The 25342-nt window shown below is 49.8% G+C and overlaps 1 long non-coding RNA gene across 1 annotated transcript; it reads right to left on the reverse strand.

The window, feature by feature from the left end:
• Positions 1-281: 281 nt before the first annotated feature.
• LOC149335692 (uncharacterized) lies at positions 282-25342 on the reverse strand. Its single transcript, XR_016284089.1, has 3 exons — positions 25133-25342; positions 23733-23833; positions 282-3724 (listed from the first exon to the last, which is right to left on the reverse strand). It is a non-coding gene; the product is annotated as an uncharacterized LOC149335692 (long non-coding RNA).

A 25342-nucleotide genomic window follows, 5' to 3' on the forward strand; every position in this document is an offset into this window, starting at 1 on the left:
GCGCTAAGGCGGTCCATGTCCCGTGATAAGACTGAAAATAATAAAATCGCTGGCATAGTTTACATAACAGGGCCCTCTTGAAACACAGGAAAGGAAGCAACCGATTAGGGCAGGCGAGGTTTCGTTCTCATCACTGTTCGTAATAACGTGACAAAAATTCACGGACCCCAACGGCTGTGCGTTTTCACCTGCTCATTGCCTCTACAGCTTTTCCATATTCATGGCGCGTGAATGCATGGAGAAAATTTGGTCCTTGACGCACTTCCAGTTGTATGTACATATTAACGTAAACAGCCACGATTGCAGTGCCACACTCTTTTTTTCAACCGCATGTGACAACAATTTTTTCAGATACTCACTTAATGAACGCTGTGGGAGTTGTCTCCTCCGGACGATGATGAAGCCTTTCGTCTCGGGGCACCCGAGGTTCACAGCAAGTCTTCGCACACTGAAAAGGTGGCGGCGTTAAGTGCATGCGTGTCTGTGGCATCAAAGGAGAGTTCAATGCTGCTTACCACTATACACGACGACGAAAATCCGGTCTTTTGTACTCTTGCAATACAGCGAAAGAACGAGGGCCGTCGGTGTCGAGAAAACTGATGCTTCACACACGCACCGACATGTCGGCGCGGCGAAACGGTAGCAGCCAACACTTGTACGCTGCGTAGACAATCAATGATCACCCGCTGCTTCTCCACGTATTGCTGGCTTGAGTGAGACGTTCATTGCAGCATGTTGCTGCTAACGTCGATGATGTCCAGTCTCTTAGGTCACGACAAGCGCGCGCAAAGGAGCGGGCGGCAAGCTGGCGGCTGCGGGGAGGTCGACGTGTCACACACCGCCATGTTGGCTCGACTGAGCTAGGCTGGCTAAGCGTCTCGGAACTGCCGTCGCAGGCGATGCAACACCAAGCGTTCTCCGAACACACTGGAGGCTTCGCAGGCACAGTCCGTGCAGCACATTGCTGCGCAAGGCGGCGGTGATCGGGTGTCTTATAACATGACAATTGTGCTTGAAGCAGCAAAACCAGAGGCGAGAAGCGAGCAGGCAGCGACGAGGGAGCCGTCGTCGTCACCTGCAAGTGCAGCGAACCGGCAGCTGCCACTAGGCGGCGCACAGACACTGAGGAGTGCAAAAAAAGCCTGAAGGAGTATTGAAGCCAACATACTCCTGCTCTGAAAAGTAGTAAAATCATGTCAATGCTTTATTTTACTCCTCGATTTCGCGACGGGTGTAAAAAAGGAGCATTTCCTCATTTTCCGGTCGCACATTTTTCGATAAGGGGTTTACGAAAGCGGACAGTAGCCCTTTATACTCCTATTTGGGCTAAATTGGTTTTCAGTAGGGTTCTCCCCAGACCAGTGTGGGCAGAACTGGAGTTTGGAAGTCGCACACGCACAGGCCACGGGAAGCTCGATGACAGCTCGCGTTCGGTTCTTGTACTCCACGGGGAACCGGCGCCTGATTGTGCAGCGGTAGTCGCCGATCGGGAAACATCCCTGTTGCTGCCAGCTGCACTCGACCATGGTCAGGTTCTCGGGAACTCGGAGGTGGTCGTAGTCGAAGCTGGTTCGGGACGAACACAGCGCCCGCCTGTGGATCTCCTCTGACGGGACACCCTTGGAAACAGCACCGGTCCGGTACTGACAGTTTCGCAGATCAGCGAATGTCTTCTTGAGGTTCGTTAGCGCCTTGTCGGTATGGCGGTGTGGGGCTCCGTGTACCGCTAGGAGCGCCGAAGCCGCCAAGGTGCCCATGAAGAACGACAGTCCAAAGCCGCGTCTTCGCATGTCCAAGACTTCACTTCACTTCACTTTACTCACCTTAAAGACCCCCGTCAGGGGGTATTACATAAGGTGTGGGTTAATATATTCAACAATAATAAATACATGTCATCGCAGTATGACACAAGTGGTTACAGAGGATAAGAATGAAGATGGGTACGTGATGGCGGCGACATCGGCGGGGAGGGCATTCCAGTCCACAATGGTGCGGGGAAAAAAGGAACCTGAAAAAGTGGCAGTGCGCGATAGAGGCCGGGCGATCTGAAACGGGTGTGCAGTGCGGTGAGATATGCGGGTCGGATGAGAAATGTAAGGTGTTTGATTCAGAGTGCTATGGAAAAACTTGTGGAGCAAACACATGCAGGCGACGCGACGGCGATCTTCAAGGCTTTCGAGACCGGAATTATTCTTTAGAGATGAAACGCTGATCGTATATGAATATGCAGAATGAACGAAGCGAATGGCGCGGTTTTGAACTGATTCGAGTTCATTTGTTAGGTATTTTTCGTGTGGATTCCAGATGGGACTGGCGTACTCGAGTTTAGGTCTAATAAGGATTTTGCAAGCTAGAAGTTTCACGTGCTGCGGTGCATGACGAAGATGACGTTTCAGGAATCCTAGAGATCTGTCAGCAGATGACATGATTGTGGTAATGTGTGTTCACCAAGAAAGATCGCTACAGAGTGTTACACCGAGGTACTTGAACGATTGGACGCTTTCTATAGATGAGTTGGCAGCTGAAATAATGGGGTTGCGTTGCGTTGAAATGAGACGAGTTTGCATTTTTTAGCGTTTAGTGTCATTAGCCAGAGGTCACACCATTCATGGACGCGGTCGAGGTCATTTTGAAGAGCCACGTGATCAGAAATGTTAGTAACGGTACGATAAAGTACACAGTCGTCGGCGAATATGCGAATTTTACAGGACATTTGTGGCGCCAGATCGTTAATATATATTAAGAATAAAAGCGGGCCGAGCACAGATCACTGCGGAATCCGGAGAGTGCTTGAGTTGTGACTGTTAATAGAAACAAACTGAGAACGGTTAGCTAAGAATTCTTTAATACAGTCTAGAATATTAGGGTGCAAATTTAAAAAGGATAGTTTAAGTAATAAGCGTTGGTGTGGTACCTTGTCAAAAGCCTTCGCGAAATCTAAATATAATGCATCGGTCTGTAGGTTACGGTCGAGGTTAGCATGCAGATCGAAAGTGAAGATTGCCAATTGGGTCTCGCAGGAGAGTCCCTTACGAAACGCGTGCTGAGCTGGATGAAAAAAGTTGGTAGAATCTAGGAAGTTTATGACATGGGAATAGATGACATGTTCCATGATTTTGCAAGGCACACTGGTTAAGGAGATGGGGCGATAATTCAGTGGAGAGTCCTTTAGACCTGATTTGTGTACCGGAATGACCCTCCCAACCTTCCAGTCATCCGGTAGCATTCCTGTTCAAAGCAATTGCGAATACAATAATGAAAGACATATGCCTGAAATGTGTTTGGTGTTTTTCAGTATTTTAGAGTTGATTTCGTCCACTCCAGCAGCTGATGAAAGTTTTATTCTGTCAATATGGTTAGTTATGACTTGCACTGTGATGTCAAGGGGTGGCATTGTTGGTAGACGACGCCGAATAACTGGTGAGCCGCGAAGACGAGAACCATGATGACTTCTCAGGAATCGGTGAACGGGCTCGCCGTCAATCTGCCTAGTCGCTTTACTTCTGTGGTCCGCCATTGCCTCGCTCACCGTTCTATATGAGGCCCGAAGTGCGAAGGAGGGGAAAACCCTTAGGTGTCCTCCACAGGAATCGGATGCACCGGCCGAGATCCGGTCCTGTCCTGACGTCGTCGCACCACGGATCGCATGACCCCTCGCTGAGCGGGATAACGACCAGTGCGGAGCCGGCGCTGTCAGGGCGCCTTCGGCGGCACGCTGCGCCGACTGGGGCAGAGAGGAGGATGTGGGATCGTCCCGCCACGGCAGCGCCCTCTATCACGCGCGTCAAGGCTGGCAGGCCGGCCCGGCTCCGAGGAGCGCACCTCCATCGCCATGACGCTACCGCTCTCAGCGCTGGCATTGGCTGCCGCTTCCAGTCGTTGCGTTTGCCGCCAGCGGCCCGTCACTGCCATCTAGCAGGTTGGACGCGGGCAACGAGCTGCGATTGGACGTTGCAACGCCGTTCGCAACTGCGCGCAGCAGTGAATCGCGCTCGCTTTTCGCACATGCGTCCCCGCCTTAAAACCAGCCTGGTTCCCTCTGCGCGAAGACGATGTACAGCAAAGTATGCGGCCTCACCGCCTCCCCTCTCTTTCGAAGAGAGCCCTTTCCTGAAAGCTGGGGACAATCGTTTAGAGCTACGCTGGCTTCGCATAGCCCAAGCAGGTAGACTGTGCGTAAAGCGAGCGTGACTCACTGCGGCGCGCCGTTGCGAACGGTGTCGCAACGTCTGATCGCCGCTCGTTGCCTGCGTCCAACCTGCTGGGTGTCAACGACGGGCCGCTCGCGGCAAACGCAGCGACGGGAAGCGGGGGCCGATGCGAGCGCGGAGATCGCCAGCGCAATGAAGACGTCGAGTGCGCTCCTCGGAGCCGGGCCGGCCTGCCAGCCTTGATGCCGGCCGCCGGCGTCTGAAAAACGCGATAGCATTGTTTGTTCACGTTCATAGCAAGCCCAGGGATAGATGAATGTAAAAAATGCATCATTTCAGACGATCGTTGGCCAATACCGTGTTGCTGGTCGAGGTGATGAGTGCGATACAAGAACAAGCAAACTTCATCCTAGAGCCGCTTTGTTGCTGCGGCCTAATGCAGTTCGCCTGCCGTCTGCTAGCTCCGTTGCTGAAGGCGTCGCGGAAATTTAACGTGTCTTTTAGTATGGGACGGCTTCACAATAAGAGGGTGTCAGTGTAGCACCTTTACTTGAGCGCTGGCCAGTCCCGAAGCACACTCAGCGACGGCATCGATGCGAAACGAGTTAGGCTTAGTGACGACCAGGGCAGTCAAGAAACAGCGCGCAGTTTGTCCCCCGGCGTTCCCGCAGGCGGCGTTGTTGCCGAAAGCGTCACTCTTGCACAGGCATTAATATCCGGTGCATGTGCTTTCATACTCATGATTGTATATCGTTTTAAAAAAGCAGTAAGTCAGCAAAGACAGGTTGCATGATGGATGGTGTGTCACTCCTTTGACCAATCGCAGCTCAGAACGAAATCAACATTTTTACTCATCACTCTAACGAACATACCAGATGCATTAAAATTATTTCGCCTATAATGTCTGCTTATGAAGACCCTTTTAGTAAAGCAGTAATAAAAGCTTTAAAAGGAACCGTTCTGCTTCAAAGCCAGCTTAAGCTCTATTCGTTAGCGCTGTCATTCATTTTCTAATAGCGTGAGATATACGCCAAGCCGCTTACTTCCCCCGTGTAGTTTCGAATCACGTGTGCTGCTTTTCGAGGAAACCCTTATGTTATGACACGTGTTCCTCACAATGTTCACTGAAATCAGCGCTACACTCTCTCATGAGACAATCAGCCAAATCGCACCTTGCACACGTCAAGAATGTCCACGATAGTGCGTTGCTGGTTACAGTCGCTCGAGTCTTAAATGGAATATTAGCGTGATGTCAAACGAATAACAGAAAGGGTTCAGGTTAGCATGCATGCCAGTTAATAAATCGAAATCGGACGAACGAGCGAGATTTTTGACGCAGTAATTTTATGTTAACTGAAGATATATTGTAAGGTCTCGAATAAATTGCACTCTCATGTTTCTGCTCCATTTCAACAAAAACGAGCCCCACTCGCTGATAAATATGTCTCTTCATCGCTAATACTAACAACGCAGAAAAACAGAAATGCAAGAAACTAGGGAAAGCATAATTCTGCACCTGAACTGCATTGTAAACGTGAGCTGAACTGAATATTCTATATAGCATATACGTACTTTTTTGTTTTGAGCACTTTCACTATGACACGAACCAGATCTCGGAGTCACAGATTTCCTGATCTACTATGAGATCTGAATTTGTACATAAGCTCGGAAACTCCTGAACGCGGCATAGAAGACATTTCGACATTTCCTTTCCAACAAGTTTACGGATCCTTTCTCTCGGCACGAGATAGCGAAGCCCACAGTAATCAGTTTTCTAGATAGCTGCATTTCCTGGTCATGTTTTGGCGCGTACAAATGTTTCACATAGAAGCCGATCTATTTCAGCTTATTTTAAATCGATAAACTGAGAGCGAGGCGACCAACGCAATTTAAGTCTATTACGAACTTCTCTTGCAGCTGAAATTGTGTTGCATGCGTACAAGAGAAAAAATTAGCGTGAACTCAGTGTACGTGTACGTAACTTTTAGCTTTTTGGTTGTTTCATGCAGCTTTAATGCAGTCAAGTAGTATTGATAGGCAGAAATGTAGTTGATTGCCTCCAATTTTTTTTTCGAATTGTAGCACTATGAAAGCATCGAATTGAGCAACAAACCGGGTACCACAGGGCCCGAAGACCCAACCTCGAAAATAAATCAAAATATGGTATATAAACAGACAGATTTTCCTAAATCATCGTAAGCTGCTTCGGATGATTGATACTTTTATCTTGTACGACAAAATAAAATTGAGCTAAAGGACACATTGTATCGCCCCGATGAACCGATCTTTAACAAAAAAAATATATTCAGCTGTGGTAGTTGCCTATATTGAATAAAATGAAAGTGCGTACAGACGAAATCGTCCGAATCACCTGCCGGTTGAAGCGACTTAACGGGTGCTGGGACTGGCATAGCGCTGCCAGTACTCAATTTATGCTTAGTTGACCAATATATGAAAATATTTCGGAAACTTCGCGCCCACTCGAGCGATGAGAACTGCTACATCAGCAGTGGTCGACTGCCGTTTGAAACCCTCTTCGGCGCCATCTTCAAAAGTTCTAATGTCGTGAACCCCTTTTGTTTGCCTAAAACTTCTAATCACTCTGTGCGGCTTCAATAAATCCATACTTCTATACAGCTGTATCTATTTCGCTTGCACTAAATTAATTTGGAACTTAGCAGGTTCTTTGGTTTTTTCGGATTCTCCTAACACGTGCGGCCCCATAATCAAAAAGAAAGCTGAAATATCATATCAATATTACAAGCTCTTATTGTATCTGACGTGGAATCGGTAATGCTCTAGCAATTACATCGCTTTTTCGGCCAGTTCTATGCATGACTTAGAAGTACAGGAAGTTGATTGAGATTTATTTAGCAGCGCTTTCCGTATGCAGCAGCAAATGAGAGCTGACGAGAACGTACTACGCTCCGAACGATGCTCGTAACTTTACGCTGCAGCTACTCTGTAAACTATTCTGTTGCATACACCGCAGATTTACGGCATCGTCTGCGTCATAGCCGGCTGCCCTAAAAGCTTCGGAAGCATACTGCAAGGAGCTCGTTGCCTCCGAGAATGCAAGAGCTGTGATCACGCGGAAAGCGCTTGAAAATACGTGCCACATGGGCATGAGAGGCGCATGCTAAAAGAATGTGAGCAACCCGCACATTGCAAGCATCATGGAGGAAGGAAATGATCAAACACCGAAGGATGTTGCGCCGCACGCGAGCGACGTGACCTTGGAACACTGCCGGTCGCGAAGCGACAGGAGGGCGCCTATTTGTGCACCACGCACGACCGTATAAAGGCGCAATGTGCCAGCATCTTTCCAATGCTTTCTTTCGCTGCAGGCTCTGATTCTTCGTCTCCTGTGCGCAAGAACATTGCCGGTCGTCTCTTCAACGCAACGTATTTGCCCCTGCTTACAACCATTCAGTCAGGTAAGTCCAAAGCACAGTCTCCGTTCCGAAAGGGACGAGTAAATTAGTGTGCGCGCTTCTGTGGCACGTACTGCGCACAGTGCTCACATTTACCGCAGCACGGTATCTGATTTTCATTGGACAGTAATCCTGTTGTAATTTTAGCGTTATGAGACTACTCCTCCTGCCAGGTCGCATTTGTAGGGGAGAATGGACGGCGTCAAATTCTTTTTTACCATGGAGTAGAGAGCAAACGACAAAACAGTAAATGTGGAATGTTGATAGACAAGAAATTAGCAGCTCATTTTTGCTCTGCGTTTCCTAGAATGCGGTCAATTTCGCACACACCTTGCAATATTATTTGCTAACCCAAAGAGCCACTTATCATACGAACAGTTTCACTGCATTCAAATGGCAAGATGCGCGTACTAATGGTGTTAAGTTGATATGTAACTTGCTCTTCACTCAGGCTCAGCACTATTATGATGAAAAGTGGATTTATTTAGTTCTTTTTACTAGTGTAAAGGTCAGCGCTAGTTGGGGACCAAACATTAGATCACAAAAGCGTACAGTCTATGTCGCCTCTTTTTGTGCTCTTCTATTCTCTTAGCTCAATTGTGAGATGAAAGTGAGACTATGTTAGATTGAACTGGAGAATATGCTAGTCTCTAAGCTTTTTCTGTTATGGACAATAAGAATTTTGTCTGGACTAGTTGGTTCATTGTTTATCATTGACAGATTACCACAGCGCTATGGAACGCGGACAAAAGACGACATGCAAGACAGGACAGGCGCTGTTTTACCAAGGCTATAGCCTTATTGAAACTGAGGCTACCAAAAAACTTAGTCTCACTCTCTCACAAGGATTTTGCGCTGAATTGAACTAAGAGAACACAAGAGCACAAACAGAGGTGACGTAGACTATACGCTTTTGCACGCAAGACAAAACAAAGAATGTTTTACCAAAGCTATAGCCTTCGTAAAACTAAAGTTACAGGGCCGGCCCTGTCTTGCCTGCCTTCTTTTTTCTTTGTTCCATAGCGCTGTGGTAATCTGCCGACGAAAAAAATTCTGTTATGAATATTGTCAGTCTCGTAAGCAGTAACAGTATGGTTCTTTCCTCTTTCTGCAGTTGCTGTTAGAAAATATGTTAATTATGTCAGACACTTAGTGACAATTCACTGCTACTCAGCCATTGTGCTGTAGAAGTTTGGCAAGGCTTACTGTGCCAGCGGCTGTCTGGTATGAACTAATGCACTGCGTCAATTACGTCTCTTGTAAATAGGTGGCAAGTGCTGTAATGGATAAAATTTTTATTCAAAAGTTGTAGCTTCTCATTTTCAAAATGTTCATGTTGTTTTTTGAGCATGTGTGCTGCTATTGTGTGGTTTATTGAACATATAGTTTGTGAAGATAGAGATTCTTGGGCTACCCGAGTGTGCGCCTGCTTCAGCCTTTTTTTTTCGTTAGAGAGACCTCCCGTGGGGTGTCCGCGCGCGGAATGCGAGCAGCCGCGCTGCTTGTCCTTCCTTGCAAGGGAAGCTCTTTCGAGAACCGCAGTAAATCACCCTCTCTTCCGTTCTTCCCGCTTCGACCTCGAGTCCCCATTGGGTCACTCCGAGTGACAGTTGGGGGCGTTGCTTCGGAGAGAGGTCCCGAGCGGGAAATGAGCGGGGAGATCGCCACCGACTCGGGCAGCAGAAAGATGCGTAGAGTATGGCTCCTGGGTGCCCCGGTCTCTGCCGTGGTACCAAGAGCGCGGATGTTATGACGTGCGCACCTAGTACGTATGTTTGAGTCCAGGCCCGAATCTCCGGAGTCCTGTCCCCCGCCTCTGCGGCGCTGACGCACTCCGGAATCGGGAGGGCCTGATTTGGCTGGATCTCCGTCATCGCCGGCCATTGCCGGTGACGGCGCGTAATGAGCCATCGACGTGCGACCTGCGTCGTCAAGATGTGCTCCGCGTATACCCCATCCTCCCTCGTGTTGTGCTGCACGCGAATTAATCCTTTGATTAGCCGTGCGGCATGCGATCGCCCTTAGCTGGGCTGTCACGCGCGTATATAGTATGCTTTGCGCGCGCTGCACCGCAGATCCGCTTTCAAGTGCTGCGGCTGTGCTATGGGCTGTACCGAGGTCTGGGGATTTGTGCAGTGTTATGTAATGCAGCTTACTGTGTAATAAACACTTGTGCTTTCGAATAACTGCGCCTTCCTTCGATGCAAGAGCGCAGGCGTGTGCCAAACGCTGGCAGTGCCCTCAGCCCGCTCTGTCCCGAACCGGCGATATGTGGACGAAGTGCCACCTAATAAGCACAAGTTCACTTTGGAACTGGCGTCCCATCAAAGATATCACTGACCGTTACACTAATGCTATCAATGGCGTCTCTCTTGCAGTGCACCTGGCAGAAGGAGGGATGCAAATGTGCGCAAGCACTGTCACTCCTAGCAGCAAAGTTCAACCTGGCTTCTTCAAAACCGCACAAGTGGTCGAGGCTAGATTTGTGTGGTATGTATGTTATTATGCTATTGTCACATTGGTCCAAGTTCATCATTGCTTGATGTCCATCAATGAACATAGTGTGCTATTTTGTGCAGCTAAGGCCATTCTTATTACACAGATTTTTGGAGCTGTTCACTGTTTTCGAGTACTTTTTTGGGAAATAATTTTTGAATAATGCTTTGGTTAATTGTGACGTCTTTTTATTTCGTAAAGTGTGAAGGACTGTGTACGGGAGGCCTAGGCATGGCCCAAAAGAACTCTCTCCATCGACTAACACCAGAGACACTGTGTCTGGCTCAAAATTATCGCCCTGTCCCGTCAGCGAAGGCGGTTGTGTGGAATGCAGCGGGTGCAACACAGAGACGTGCGAAATAGCCAGAGGGCTAAGGAGGAGAGGCCGCGCGGGGAGCCCTGCGCGACCACACGCATCCCTGCGGCCCGTTTTGCAGCGCGTCCCCAACTCCCCCCCCCCCCTTTGGCGCAGAGACAGGCACGTTTGTGCGTTTGTGTGTGCACGCATGCGCGCCTGCAGACGGCCTTGTTGCGAGGTACGGGCTGTGGACTCGGAGAAGGCTAGGAGTTGGGTCTTTATTAAGGGAAGTTAACCCAAAAGAAAAGAGGGCCCCATGCCCTTGGAAAACAGACTGTCTCCCCGGGCAGCTGCTCTCTTCCGCTGCTAAGGGAGGACTCCCTTTGTCCGTTGACGGCCAAGTTTTCGAATGCCGTGGTCGCGTGTCCAAGCCGCGGTTCTTGGAAGAGACCACCCCGGGTTCCGATGCGAGAAGAGAGAGGACAGCCGTGACCCTCATAAATATGTCAACTTCGAGAGGAGTGCGTCTTCGGCTGAACATGAGCTCCGCGTTCGCGAAGAGGCCGGCACCCTGCGGCGCGGAGGGTAGGCCGGAACGCTCGCGGCACAAACAGCTTCCCGGAGTTCGCGGGCCCACTGGCCTGCATTGTCTTGCAGCGCGACGGCCTTGCTAATGGCTCGAGGTGGCGGGGGAGGCCGGCAAGTTAGCACCAAGAGGGCTCCCAGCAGAGGAGGCGAGGAGGACACCGAAGGAAAGAAAGGGAGTCCTCAGAGAGAGGCGTTGGAGACAGATGAGAAAAAGGAGAGGACGGGCAGAGACGGGCGAGGTGGACGGAAGCGGATCGCGCTGGTCTGTAGTCGGCGAGGCCGGACCCGAGGGCATCCGCTGCAAACTGACCGCCAGCCGAGACGCCCAAGAAGCCGGACGCCACAACCCGTCAGAGTACCGCCAGCTGAGACGCCCAAGAAGCCGGACGCCGCAACCCGTCAGTGTACCGCCAGCTGAGACGCCCAAGAAGCCGGACGCCGCAACCCGTCAGAGTACCGCCAGCTGAGACGCCCAAGAAGCCGGACGCCACAACCCGTCAGAGTACCGCCAGCTGAGACGCCCGAGAAGCCTGACGCCACAACCCGTCAGAGTACCGCCAGCCGAGACGCCCAAGAAGCCGGACGCCACAACCCGTCAGAGTACCGCCAGCTGAGACGCCCGAGAAGCCTGACGCCACAACCCGTCAGAGTACCGCCAGCCGAGACGCCCAAGAAGCCGGACGCCGCAACCCGTCAGAGTACCGCCAGCCGAGACGCCCGAGAAGCCTGACGCCGCCACCCGTCATAGTCACCGAAACGTGGGGCCATCACCAGGCTGAGCGCCACCCCCGCCAGAGCAGCCGAGAGCGAGGCACCTGCTGGCCGGACCACACCGACGCCTAATGCAAGACAGCGGTGAGCGGAACTCCCAGTTTCACCTTCAGGCAGAGTGTAAATAAATTAGGTTGACTCGGAGGCGTTGTGTGTTGGCTCAATTCTCCTCGCTTCAGCAGAACCCGTAGATAGCAACAAACAACTGTGTTGCATTGTGACTGACCCCCGACAGGCGGGAACGTCACAAGTGGTGGCAGCGGTGGGATGTTTGCTGAAGTTGTGGTGCGAGACCATTAACCCTCGTACCGGAGGAGAAAGGGGCCAACATGTCGCTACAGGAATCACCGAGTCTTCCCGAGGGGGTGATAGGAGCAAATCAGATGCTGTTGGGAGCTGTGATTCCATCATTCACGGGGGGTGATAACGGTCCCAAAATAAGGGACTTTCTGAAAATTTTAGAGCAGGTCGGTAATCTGGGCGGATGGCAGGAGAAACAGTTAGTCGGGATGGCGAGATGTAAGATGGTCGGGGCTGCTCTGGACTTTGCATGGTTGGATGAGGAGGTGGCAGGCGTGACTTCGTATAAATCGTTTAAAGCGCTCGCGCTGAAACGATATGATACTGAGCCGGCGTGCAGGAAGTTTGAGAAGTTTCTAAGCGCGAAGCAGTACACTGATGAGAATGTACGCTCGTTTGCGAGCCGCTTGCGTAGGCTCGGAACGGAGGCTTTTGAGGACGTCGATGGCGATGACACGTCGAAGAGAGAAGCGAGGCGCGAAATCCTTGGGGAGCAGCTGGCCTCTATTTTTCTGAATGAGCTCCGCGATCCGGTAAGGAGATTTGCTCTATCGCACAATCCCAAGACATTCGAAGAGGCAGTGGAGGTAGCGTCTAGAGAAGAGCAGTTAGAGGAAGTGACGAGCACGAGCACCGCGACTGTCCGACTTGTAGAAAGCAGAGAGGAGACGGGTGATTTTCGTGAACGTCTGGATCGGCTGGAGAAGCTGCTCGAAGAGGTCCTTCGGATACGTGAGGGCCCTCCATCTGGGCAGGCGCGAGAATTGAATCGACGCGTCAAATCAATCGCCTGCTTCTCGTGCGGCAGGTTAGGGCACATCTCACGTTTTTGTCGTCTGCGTCAGATATCGCACGGGCATATTTCAGGGCGCTTGGACCGCTCCGAGCAGCGTAAGAAGGAAGGCGAGGACAGCCCTGAAGGTATCGAGGAGCTAGATAAAACATCAACTGAGAGCCGTCACGAGCGAGGGTGTTCAGAAGCAGTAGTGAGCCTATGCACGGACAAAGCAGAAGGAGTTCGCGAGCCAAGGGAGGCCAATCGCCATTCAGACGCGCTCAGCAGCGCGGCGGACGCAAGGCTAACCGAGGTTCCCCCTGTGATTGAGCAAACCCGCCTGTTCGAGGAGCAGAGGAAAGATTTGTCTGTGCTAAAATTGATAAACGAGTGCGACAGCTCAGAACGAAGAGAGTCAAGATTGTATCATTTGGACTCTTGTGGTTTACTGCGTTTCAGAGACAAAGCGCACGGTGCCTCAAACCGAGTAGTTGTCCCTTTGCTAATGAGGAGTGAAGTTGTGAGGTTATGCCACGATATGGAAGGCGGAGGACATTTAGGATTTCAAAAGACCCGCCGGGCGGTTAGCAAAGGCTATTTCTGGCATGGACTGAGACAAGATGCTGCAGAACACTGCAGAAACTGCCGGTGGAGAAAGAAACCGAGGGTGAGCGAATTGCATGGACCACCTCCTGATCTTAGTGTGACTTAGGGGAAGTCTGGGAGTTGCCACGACCATTGAACGGTGCTCATGAGTTCTGCGGTTTCGTGTTTTACATATAGAGGGCGGAGTTGTCTGCCATGTGAAATTTACTCCTCTGCCTGGGGGGACTGAGGGTCCGCCCACATTGTGCAGTGTTGTGAAACCAGTGCTTGTGCGCGAGGACGATGTTTAGGAGCTTTGTCGTACTCGAAATATGACTGCTGCCATAAGATTGAGTTGCGAACTTTGCGACGTACTGTTGATTGTGAAAGTGTGGTGACCACGAATTTTCCGTAGAAAATTTCTTTATAAGAAGAGGGGGTTGTGAAGGACTGTGTACGGGAGGCCTAGGCATGGCCCAAAAGAACTCTCTCCATCGACTAACACCAGAGACACTGTGTCTGGCTCAAAATTATCGCCCTGTCCCGTCAGCGAAGGCGGTTGTGTGGAATGCAGCGGGCGCAACACAGAGACGTGCGAAATAGCCAGAGGGCTAAGGAGGAGAGGCCGCGCGGGGAGCCCTGCGCGACCACACGCATCCCTGCGGCCCGTTTTGCAGCGCGTCCCCAACTCCCCCCCCCCCTTTGGCGCAGAGACAGGCACGTTTGTGCGTTTGTGTGTGCACGCATGCGCGCCTGCAGACGGCCTTGTTGCGAGGTACGGGCTGTGGACTCGGAGAAGGCTAGGAGTTGGGTCTTTATTAAGGGAAGTTAACCCAAAAGAAAAGAGGGCCCCATGCCCTTGGAAAACAGACTGTCTCCCCGGGCAGCTGCTCTCTTCCGCTGCTAAGGGAGGACTCCCTTTGTCCGTTGACGGCCAAGTTTTCGAATGCCGTGGTCGCGTGTCCAAGCCGCGGTTCTTGGAAGAGACCACCCCGGGTTCCGATGCGAGAAGAGAGAGGACGGCCGTGACCCTCATAAATATCTCAACTTCGAGAGGAGTGCGTCTTCGGCTGAACATGAGCTCCGCGTTCGCGAAGAGGCCGGCACCCTGCGGCGCGGAGGGTAGGCCGGAACGCTCGCGGCACAAACAGCTTCCCGGAGTTCGCGGGCCCACTGGCCTGCATTGTCTTGCAGCGCGACGGCCTTGCTAATGGCTCGAGGTGGCGGGGGAGGCCGGCAAGTTAGCACCAAGAGGGCTCCCAGCAGAGGAGGCGAGGAGGACACCGAAGGAAAGAAAGGGAGTCCTCAGAGAGAGGCGTTGGAGACAGATGAGAAAATTCAGGGGGCACTTTGACTGTCTAAAGTGGGTAGAGGCGGAAGCGTTTTCCGCACCACCTTCGCTGTTTCTGTGACACCGGTGGCGTCACATATAATTGACTACTAATTACTAAGTGATGACAAATCACTAATTAATGGTTAGTTACTGATTAATGCCTGAATACTAATTAACTGCTAATTAATTACGCTTAAGCTGCGCCTTTAGGAGTGGAACGCGACAGCGCGTTGTAGCGCTGCCAGGGAGTCCACGGAACACCACCCGTTCAGCGCGATGCCTTGCCCTTTGAACGCAACGCTTTTTGAGGAAAGGAAATGGCGCAGTAATCCTCTGTCATCTGGGTGGACACCTGAACCGCACCGTAGAGGAAGGGAGGAAGTGGGAGTGAAAGAAGATAGATAAAGAGGAGCCGTAATGAAGAAAATGAAAATTGTATTTGAGGAAAGGAAATTACGCAGTAACTGTCTCACAAAATTCATGGGGGGGGGGGGGGGGGGGCACTTTTTTGACCTAAAGTGTGGTCACTGATGCCCCTAAGAGTGGAACACGACAGCGTTTTGCAACGCTGCCAAGGAGTCCATAGAACCATGATAGAACGCCATCGCCCATTCAGTTCTACGCCTCGCTCGTCAGTAAATTGGTTTTTGAGGAAAGGAAATGTATCTGTCTCTCATTTGTCTGTGGACACCTAAACCTCGCGGGAAGGAATGGAGGAGGATGAGAGTGAGTGAAGACACCGTATTCACTAGACGCGCCTTAGTTCATTCCAAACCATCGAGCTGGCATGGCGGAGTGGATAGCATGCTCGTCTCTCACGCCGAAGACCGGGGTTCGATTCCTGAGCTCGACCAATTTCTTAATCGGTTTTATTTATTTATATGGCCTGACTAGTAAAGCTAATTAGGCTAATTGGGTAATTAAGCAATTAACTACGCTCAGTCCCACTTAATTGGAGCATCACTATACGATCCCGTCAAGTGGTTGTTGCATGGTTACTAGCCAAAGTACAATTGGCCCCGTTTGAAATTCGCGCACTGTGACGTCACGACCGTTTCCACCAATTGAAAAGCGTGACAATTTCTGTCGACAACTGCTGCTTACAACGATGAGACATTAAAGGCTTCCGCCTTAAAAAAGGAGAGGACGGGCAGAGACGGGCGAGGTGGACGGAAGCGGATCGCGCTGGTCTGTAGTCGGCGAGGCCGGACCCGAGGGCATCCGCTGCAAACTGACCGCCAGCCGAGACGCCCAAGAAGCCGGACGCCACAACCCGTCAGAGTACCGCCAGCCGAGACGCCCAAGAAGCCGGACGCCACAACCCGTCAGAGTACCGCCAGCCGAGACGCCCAAGAAGCCGGACGCCACAACCCGTCAGAGTACCGCCAGCTGAGACGCCCAAGAAGCCGGACGCCGCAACCCGTCAGAGTACCGCCAGCCGAGACGCCCGAGAAGCCTGACGCCGCCACCCGTCATAGTCACCGAAACGTGGGACCATCACCAGGCTGAGCGCCACCCCCGCCAGAGCAGCCGAGAGCGAGGCACCTGCTGGCCGGACCACACCGACGCCTGATACAAGACAGCGGTGAGCGGAACTCCCAGTTTCACCTTCAGGCAGAGTGTAAATAAATTAGGTTGACTCGGCGGCGTTGTGTGTTGGCTCGATTCTCCTCGCTTCAGCAGAACCCGTAGATAGCAACCAACAACTGTGTTGCATTGTGACTGACCCCCGACAGGCGGGAACGTCACAAAAGTATCAATGCAGTTTCTTTTCAACGAAAGTCGTCTGGACTTTAGCAAAGATTACATATTTGATGGGTGCTGCCTACAATTAATGTCGCCGGAAAAGTCAGAGAGAAATCACGCGCAGTTATGGTAATGCTCGGCGTTGTGGCATACTACCAAGATAATATGACTAGCACCGTTTATGAATGTAAATCATAATGTGATGCGCAGCTGTGTGAGGCTGTTAATCTTCTTTGGCCTGTTCACACTTCCTTTTTGAGCAGGAAGGTGATGTTCACTGATGGGAACAATTTCCAATAACTCATATGAACCAATATTAGTTTTATTTTCACATTGTAGTGAACATAAAAATTAATTCAGCTCATGTGGCCTGCATGTGACAGCAGATATGGAAGGCAACTATTTTAATAGCCATTCTTGCATGCTGTCAGTCAGTGTTTTCAATTTCATTATGCTAGGCATCTGAAAAGGTGTTATACAGTGAAGTCCGGTCCGTAACCAAAGCTTTTTGCGCAGGCATAATGTAGAGGTGTAGTACGAAATAGGCTATGAATGTGAATAAGAGTTACCTTTATTGTAATTTGGTCCATATATTTTGTGTGCATGATATTACCTCATTACCACATGAGTGGAGACAACTCTTCAGATGTGTAAGTTGGCCTTGCTATTACTTCACGTTTAGTCCGAAGCCTTTCCTTGTTTTCCAGCAGTGGTACACTAAAATTTATACTGCATACCTTTTGTGTCATGTCAGAAATGCCATCACAGGCACAAGCTTCCTGCTGTTTATTAATAGGAAATCAATTTCACAGGTAATATATGCAGGGAAATCTGAGCACGCTGAAAATTAAAGCTGGCAGTATCACTCATTGATGCTCAGATAATCACCTACACTTCTCTTTTAGGACGAAAATTCACACTACGGGCAACAAAACATATAGTGGCATCAGAGACCAGAGCCATATTGTTAGCAAGGGTTCAATGAAACCTTAACCACTCTAAATATGGAGAAATAAACGCATGAGAATGGAGAGACGTATTTGTTAAATTGCATTTCATTTTTTCACCTTTTAGTAGCTTCATTTCTCATGAACGTGTTTTTCTGTTTCTTGACATGGCCCTCTCACTAGTCTGACTTCCAGGGTGCCTACAGCTTGACCCTGCAGCTGGGAGCAATATCTGGATTTGTCTGATTCCTTAGTGATTTTTTTTTGTTTTGTTGGCCACAGCATTAATTTTTTCCTGAGAAACCACTTATGAATATTTCAGCATATGTGAGTGATTAAGTAGCTGCCATTTAGGGCATGTACTGTTTTTCCTGCATAGATTTTCTCATTTTTGTTCTTCTTAATAAACATAGGCCTGCACTTGTGGCATTACTTTCAAGCGTCTCCCTTTATCCCTGCCTTTTGTGCAGTTTACATTTTTAGACCTGAATTAACTAAGCCCATGGCCACGCCATACTGATGTTTGTGGTTTCAAAATTTAACACGTTTTCTTCTCTTTGCGGGCTAAATACATGGTACATCAGGCCCCCACCTGTATGAAGAAGACTGAAAGGGTCATTGCTGTGATATGGTGTAGCATGTGGCAAAATAAATATGATGGTATGTTTCTCCGATTGTTTGATGAATCCTTTGTGTACATTCTGCAGTCTTACCTGCACCTGAACACAAGATGACACAGACCATCTCACATGAAAGATTCGTCAGAACATTTCGGCACTGCCTGCACTTCCAGAAATTCTACGGCTTACACCATATGGGTCAACTCTAGTCCTGCGTTCGGACGCTTCAGGAGGGCATATATATATATATATATATATATATATATATATATATATATATATATATATATATATATATATATATATATATATATGAGAGAAGCCAACAGCCACAGAATCCAAGGGGCACAGGGGATTTTTTTAATTTATCTATTTATTTTGTGGTGTTGATCAATTTATAATATTAGTTAATATGTTATCGCTTAAAGCTAATTGATTAGAAAAGCAGAAGAAAAAACAACCACATGCCGCCGGTGGGATCCGAACCCACGACCTCCGAATATATATATATATATATATATATATATATATATATATATATATATATATAGCGTATCTATGTATCAAAATAGCGCATAGATACGCTTCGCAATAGGGCAGTACATTGTACCACTAGAAGGGTAACTTTATCCATCATGTGAGGGAATGCGCTTGCTCCACAGGGGTGCAAACTGTTTATGACGGTATAAGTTTACCCTTTGACAAAGTAACTTTGCGCTTCTATACATAGCACACATTTACCTACTAAAGGTGCAAACTTGCAACCTTTCATGCTAGAATATGCTTATGCTGTCCTCAAACTAACACTTACCCCTTTTAGAAATGTGTAATGTTATACCTGACTGGTTTAAAGTTACTCTTCTTATGACAGTGCAAGTTTAGGCTATTAGAAGCGTAACATTACACCGTGTGCAAGAGCATAAATACTTATAGTCTCCAAGAAACAGCGTTACCTTACCCCCAAAAAGGTGTCAGCTCAGCGACAAGTGGCTTACCGACCAAAAGGACTAAGATCACACATTTTTTTTTAGAGTGATCTACAACGTACAGGGTTGGTCAAAAGTTTCCATGCCCCAAGGTCCGGTTTTGAGCCACGTCAGTCTCGCAGCTCAATATGTCTTCAAGGGATAGGAAAAGCATCATTCTCGCCTCTAACAACCTTTTTAGGTTCATATCGGTGTTTGGGGTTCGACTATTACGCCTCTGAGCAGAGTCTGTGGCCTGGGAACTTTTGACCAACAGGTAGCGGGGGAGAATCCGCGCGAGGTATAGTTACAAACAGCTAGTTCACGATCGATGCTTTTACTTCCGTTTGGAGTAGGCCGCAATGTTTTATATGTGCACGATGCGTTGGCGACAGGGGTCATGCCCATGGATAAACATAACGCACTAGCATGTACTAATATGTGTTGAGAAAAGTGTTGACAAGTGCTGAAAAATAAGAAACGATCGCGTTGCATAGCGGCCTCCTGACTCGGAATACCCACCACAGAGGTGCGGGGCGCGCGACAAGAATACGCGAGGAAAAGCGCAAACTCTGAGCCTATAGGGATCCTTTTCCCATGACGCACCCGTCGAAAGTATGAAATATTGCACGGGCGGTACTCAACGAACACTTCCGAACAGCGTTTTGAACAGAGCGAAATTGCGGGCTATCTGGAAAGAACTGGGAGGACTGGGAGACCCTGCTGTGCTCGAAGGACCCGGCCGTGCCAACAATGACCACCGGCCGGGCCGCCAGTGTTATGGATCTTACGGACATAAGCATTTCAATGTAGTGGGATTGTGGGGCCTGGGTGCCCCGAATTATTTCATTCAAGCAAACTTTTCTGTCTTTCTATTTAAATTCGAGGAGCCAAAAGAAAGAAAAAAACAGAAAATCTAGCGTTTTTTTTTTTTCGTAGGCTTACTGCAGTTCCAAGTCTGCATAATAAATGTGCCTTTCCGCTTTGCTAACTTCAGTGCTGGGTTACCAGCCCCTTCTAGAGAATAAGGTACGAGCTGACAAAATAAAAATACAGCTAAATATAAACATTTTAGAGATAAATTTTAGACTTTTTTATAAATACTGCGTATGTGCATTATTTATTTTAAATTTCAATTATGCAGTTTTCATATTGTGGCTAATTAATTGCTTACTAATACTGGTTTGGTTTATGGGGCTGTAGAGGGCTAGCATGCGCCATGTGTGTTTATTCCCCCCCTCCCCCCTCCTTTCTTCGCGGCTAAGGAAGGGGGGCTTCGTCGTCGAGCGGGCCCTGGGGTGATATGGGGATGCGCGCGGTCTCATTAGGAGCGCCCATCTTTCTGTCGCCTTTGGTGTCGCCGCTGCAGAACCCGGAGAGCCCCCGGCGGAGGGGGGGGGGGGGGCTGCGAGGAGAGCAGCAAGGCGGGCTCACCCAAGCCTCCCATTGTCCCCTTTTGGGGAAGGACGCGTGTTCCTCGCCTTTGTGCCAGTGCACAAAGAACCAAGAGCATAAAAAGGTCAAGCCGCCGTTTCATCTTACGCCGACAGCTCACCGCGGCTTCACAAACACCATTTGCGGCCCAATTAAGTTTCGGACGCTTCGTTCGGAGGTTCGACCGCTTTTCTTTTGAGAAGAGAACACTGCCGAACGAAGCGGGGTCCGGTGCGTCCGGATGAATGGGAGCTGTGGGCGGCGGTGCAGCTGGCTGGCGTCCGGGATAGCCCCGAGGCTCGACGACAACGCGGGCTCAAGAAACGGGCCGCGCGCAGAAGACGCCGCCGCACAGGACGAGCGCTGCCACCTGCTTAATTGGGGACAGTGGCGGCCATCTCGACTTATGTCGCCGCCCCGACCCCGGAGTACAACTGGTGGCTTCGGCAGTCCATTGTGATCCGACTCTTATCGGAAAGTGGATCTGCGCTCCCGGGCGATGTTTGCGACAGTCGCAGCTGGGTTGGGGCCGACAATTGCCCTAGTGCCGGGAAGCGTCAAGGTCACGGGTACTGGGGAGACAGACGTGGGAGTGTCTTGCTATGTTGGTTTGTGTGTTTTGCTTCTTCCTCCTTAGGGGAGAGAGTTGGTCTGATATAGTGGGAGTGTTTTGCTATGTGGTTTGTAAGTATTTTGCTGTTCTTTCCATAGGGGAGAGAGTTTGTTTAATACGGTGGAAGTGTGGGGCGGGGCACGTAACCCAGGGGGCCAATCCGTGTGTGTGTGAATTCTCGGAATGTACTATGTTTTAAGGGAAAAAGATGCCCTTTTTACAGTATGTACATTTGGGAGAGAGTTATGTGCCTTAAGGAAGTTGGAGGACGGGCCACACGGCTAATAACCAATCGTGTTAAGAGTTTGACACGATTGGATGCTGATGAATGTGGGTCGGGCCCATGTGTCTTTAAAACTGGGTCCCGGAGCCCGGAAAAGAGGTTCTGGGCTACGGAGTTAGATGTAACGCATCTTCGGCTATGCCGAGTAGGGGCCTCCCCTAAATGTTAGCCAGTTCCATGTTGTTGTGGTGCTCACTGCTCAACTTGTATATATATGTAAACTATTGTATATTGTGGGTTTCTAAGTGGACACAGGCCACCACCCACCGCGGGTTCGAGCTTCGCGCGAGCCAAGGGCCCCGATCAGCCGTCACCACACACCACTGGGACACCGATGCAGCGCACTCAACCTCCGCTGGGAGGAGAGCGATTCGCCGCAAAGAAATAGGCCTCCAAGTTCACAAAGGAGACGTTTATTCACATCGTCCTCCAGCTGTACACACACACTCAATCGTCACCCCGTCCCGGGGCGCGCGAGGAGCAAGGCTCCGCTGCGCGCACGAAGCGACTCGAGTAATGCGCGCCGCTGGCACGCCGCTGCAGGAGAATGTCCCCGCGGCAGTGCTGTGATCTCTCTCTCGTGTCGGCCGTTGGGCCGGTTGCGAGAGAGAGTGGGCAATCAACGCAAGGTACGCCTGTCAGAGGTCGCTGGACCCCGCTGGACAGGCTCGAGCCGCTGCAGGTCAGAGGACACGTGCGGGCGAGCTCGAGTATGCACTGGTCCGAACGGCAAAGGCCGGCACGGACAAACAGTAACGTACGCACCTTACGCTGTCTCGGAGGGATCTCTCTCTCTGGGCCCCGCTCGGACGGTCGCGCCGTGCGCGGCCGCCCGTAGCGAGTCCCGATTTCCCGCCAAAAGGCGCCAATGGCAAAGGCCGTTGGGGAGCCGGGGCGGAGCTGTGGCCAAATGACAGTGATTAGTCACCTAGCCGCCTCTCCACCGCCTGAGGCGGGAGCAAGGGAAAGAGGAGAAACAACGCGGGAGGCCGGCTAGCCGCGCAAAGGCGACGGCGGAAAGCCAGATTCCCACAATATAAAGCTTCAAGTTATATCCCCTGCAAGTTCTCTGTTGTTTGCAAGTATCATCTCCTATAGACCTTCAGCCTTCAAGTAATAACAAGCCGTCTCCGACGGGGCACCCCTGGTGCAGAAGAAAGAAGAGAAAAAGAACCTATTCGCTTTTGCTATCAGAAGGAAGCAAGAGCGAAACTTTACTGGGGCTTAACGTCCCAAAGTGACTAAGGCTGTGAGAGACGCTTTACTATTCCTACTTCTCCCTCATAACCCATCTGTTGCTTCGTGACGTTGAACGCCACAGTTTATAATGTACTTGAAAGAAGAGGAAGAAGAACGTAAACAATATTTATGAGACGATCAACGAAGGTACTTGACGCAGTCGGTGGAAATATATTTCTGCAGCAGACCCAACGTCTCACGGATGTATATAATTTTTTTTGTTGTTCGTTCGGTGTCACGGGATCGCCGTTAGCGTCTTTTTTTTTGCTTGCATAGTACCCTCTTTCTCTTTTTTTTTTTACTGTGTATTCTCTGAGCTTGACCGGATTTCTCACGTGAAAGTGCAGCTCTTGACTCTATAAAACCATACACCCAGAGATTCTGGAGAAGTGCGTTTTTTTCAACCGGAAGTTGTTTATGAACTCAATGTATTTTCGCATATCATAAGATTTCGCCATAACAATCAATATATCCGCGGATCCCTGCTTGTCACGCTTTTCTGCTATTTATTGCCAAAAGTTCACCCTATTTGTTTGCTACGACAGTCATATTTATAAACGGTGCGATCGCATAACGAATATTAGGCAGTTAGATTAGACTTTAGATTAGACTATTCCCATCGAAATGTTCTTAACAGAATCTTACAGTATTCCACCGCTAACTGCCAAACAATTAAAATTGATGTGCAAAAAATTAAAGGCGCACTTATGAGCCTCCTTAAGTGGGGAATTGCGATAGCAATTCGAGTTCCGTTTCCTCCTCCGTTACTTTCTAATGTAATCATTCATGGATGGTAGTTTTTATTCAGTCAAGTACTTAATCAGTTAAGTTGATCGTGTAATTATTACCAATTAATTTCTGTTTAATCATTCATCAGTTGACACCTCCAATTAACAGTCACTCTTATTCGTTAGTTATTAGTAAGTAAAGTCAATTAATAATAATCTTTAGTTATAAATAAAATTATTGCACTGTTATTTTTATTGTCTTCTTTTCAAGTCCGGAGGAATTCCTGGTAATTCATCAATTTCGCTAATTACTCGGAGTAAGTGGTAAAATGAATTTGGCTATTATTTAAGTAATTTATTTATTCGGTAATTCGATCATTTAAACTTTCAATTCAATCGTTATTGACCACTATAAATCACACTTACTCTCTTACTGGATGACGACAGTTGATGAGGACCCTTCCTGTCCGCAGCCCGCTCTGGCACATCCTGTCCACGCCGCTCAGGAGGAAAGAAATGCCTTCGCACTGAAATGCAGGACTTACAATAAGTGACCGCAGCACCAGACATGGCTTCAAACGCACGAGAGGGCGAGAAAGGAATTTCAATGAGAGGAAAAGGTGGAGAGGTCGGCCGGAGGTACCATGTGCGCTCCGGGGCTGATTCATGGGTTTTCCCCAAGTCAGGTCGAGTAACGACGTGTCGGCTAAAGGATAATTGGCGCATGCTTGAACACTCACCCATTCCCTCGACATCCCGTAACTGTCACGTGAAGACGTGGACAGGAGGCTCTCCTCGGTAATGAACGCGCGCATGCATACGCTCGGGAAATACCTTTCAGAGCACAGACGCAGCCCACTTGCAACACCCAGGGTAGCGGGGACGGCGTCCCTGACTACCACGCGGTCACCACTTACTGAAGCGAGAGTAGGATCCGAAGTAGTTGCTCCGAACGTTCGCGATCATGTCGCTCTTAGGTGGGCAGCGCAGCCTTAAATTAAGCTCACACGAAACGCCGCTGACACCGTAGGTCAGGTCGTTTGCTGACCTCGCGGCCCCGATAAGGCATCGGACAGGTTTGCATAGGCGGAAAACTTTCTACAAACTTTATTCTCAAGGTGACTAATATTTTCAACGCATTTCGTTTCTACCGTCACTCAACAGACTTCGCACTTGCTTGCCCGAAAAAATGAATGAATGAATGAATGAATGAATGAATGAATGAATGAATGAATGAATGAATGAATGAATGAATGAATGAATGAATGAATGACGATGCTGGTCGATGTTTGCTTTTCAATCGTTCATAACCACAGCGCGACGAACGGGACATAGGAGGGAGGAACACGCAAGGGCACAACACAGTGCGTGTTCCCTTCTTCTATGTCCCGTTCGTCGGGCTGTGGTCACGGAATACCGTCACCAGCTCGGCCATCCACTTACCTCGTCGATATTCAGTCTTGTTTTGTCCGAACCCCCCTATATAGCGTGGCTATATTTGAGAACGGATCCACGACGCGTACACAACCAGTCGGGGATCGCAACATGTTCCCGTCGTTTACGTCACACGACACAACCGTTGCACACCCACTGAGCCGCACTTGCCTCGAGAACGGTCAACCAGCACACAAAGAGCAACCGACGACAGTACGAACCAAGCATAGACGCGCTGTACACCACGCGTACGCTACGTCCTGGCATCGCTTGGAAGCGCGCGACGTACAGCATTCATAATGAGCTAAACATGGCCCGCGGCCAGCGTACCGACCCTCGCCACACGCGCCGTGCAACGAACGGGCAAGCTGCAAGCGCGTACGCGCGCTCACCTGTCTGGCCAGAAATCGCCTGTCTAGTTTTCCTGTCCTTGATCCATTGACGGCCGTACGTTGTGTACGGTTCGCAGACCGAGCGTGCGCGATGGCGCTGGGCGTCTGTGCTTGGTAGGATAATCATCTCGCTGAGAGGCTTGCCCTTCCGCCGGTGACGACGTGTTCCTGACTGCTGTCGGCGCGTCTGCGGCACTCGCTGCACGCCAC

The sequence above is a fragment of the Amblyomma mixtum genome, chromosome 7, assembly GCF_055824585.1.
Source record: "Amblyomma mixtum isolate Tamu chromosome 7, ASM5582458v1, whole genome shotgun sequence".
Taxonomy (NCBI): domain Eukaryota; kingdom Metazoa; phylum Arthropoda; class Arachnida; order Ixodida; family Ixodidae; genus Amblyomma; species Amblyomma mixtum.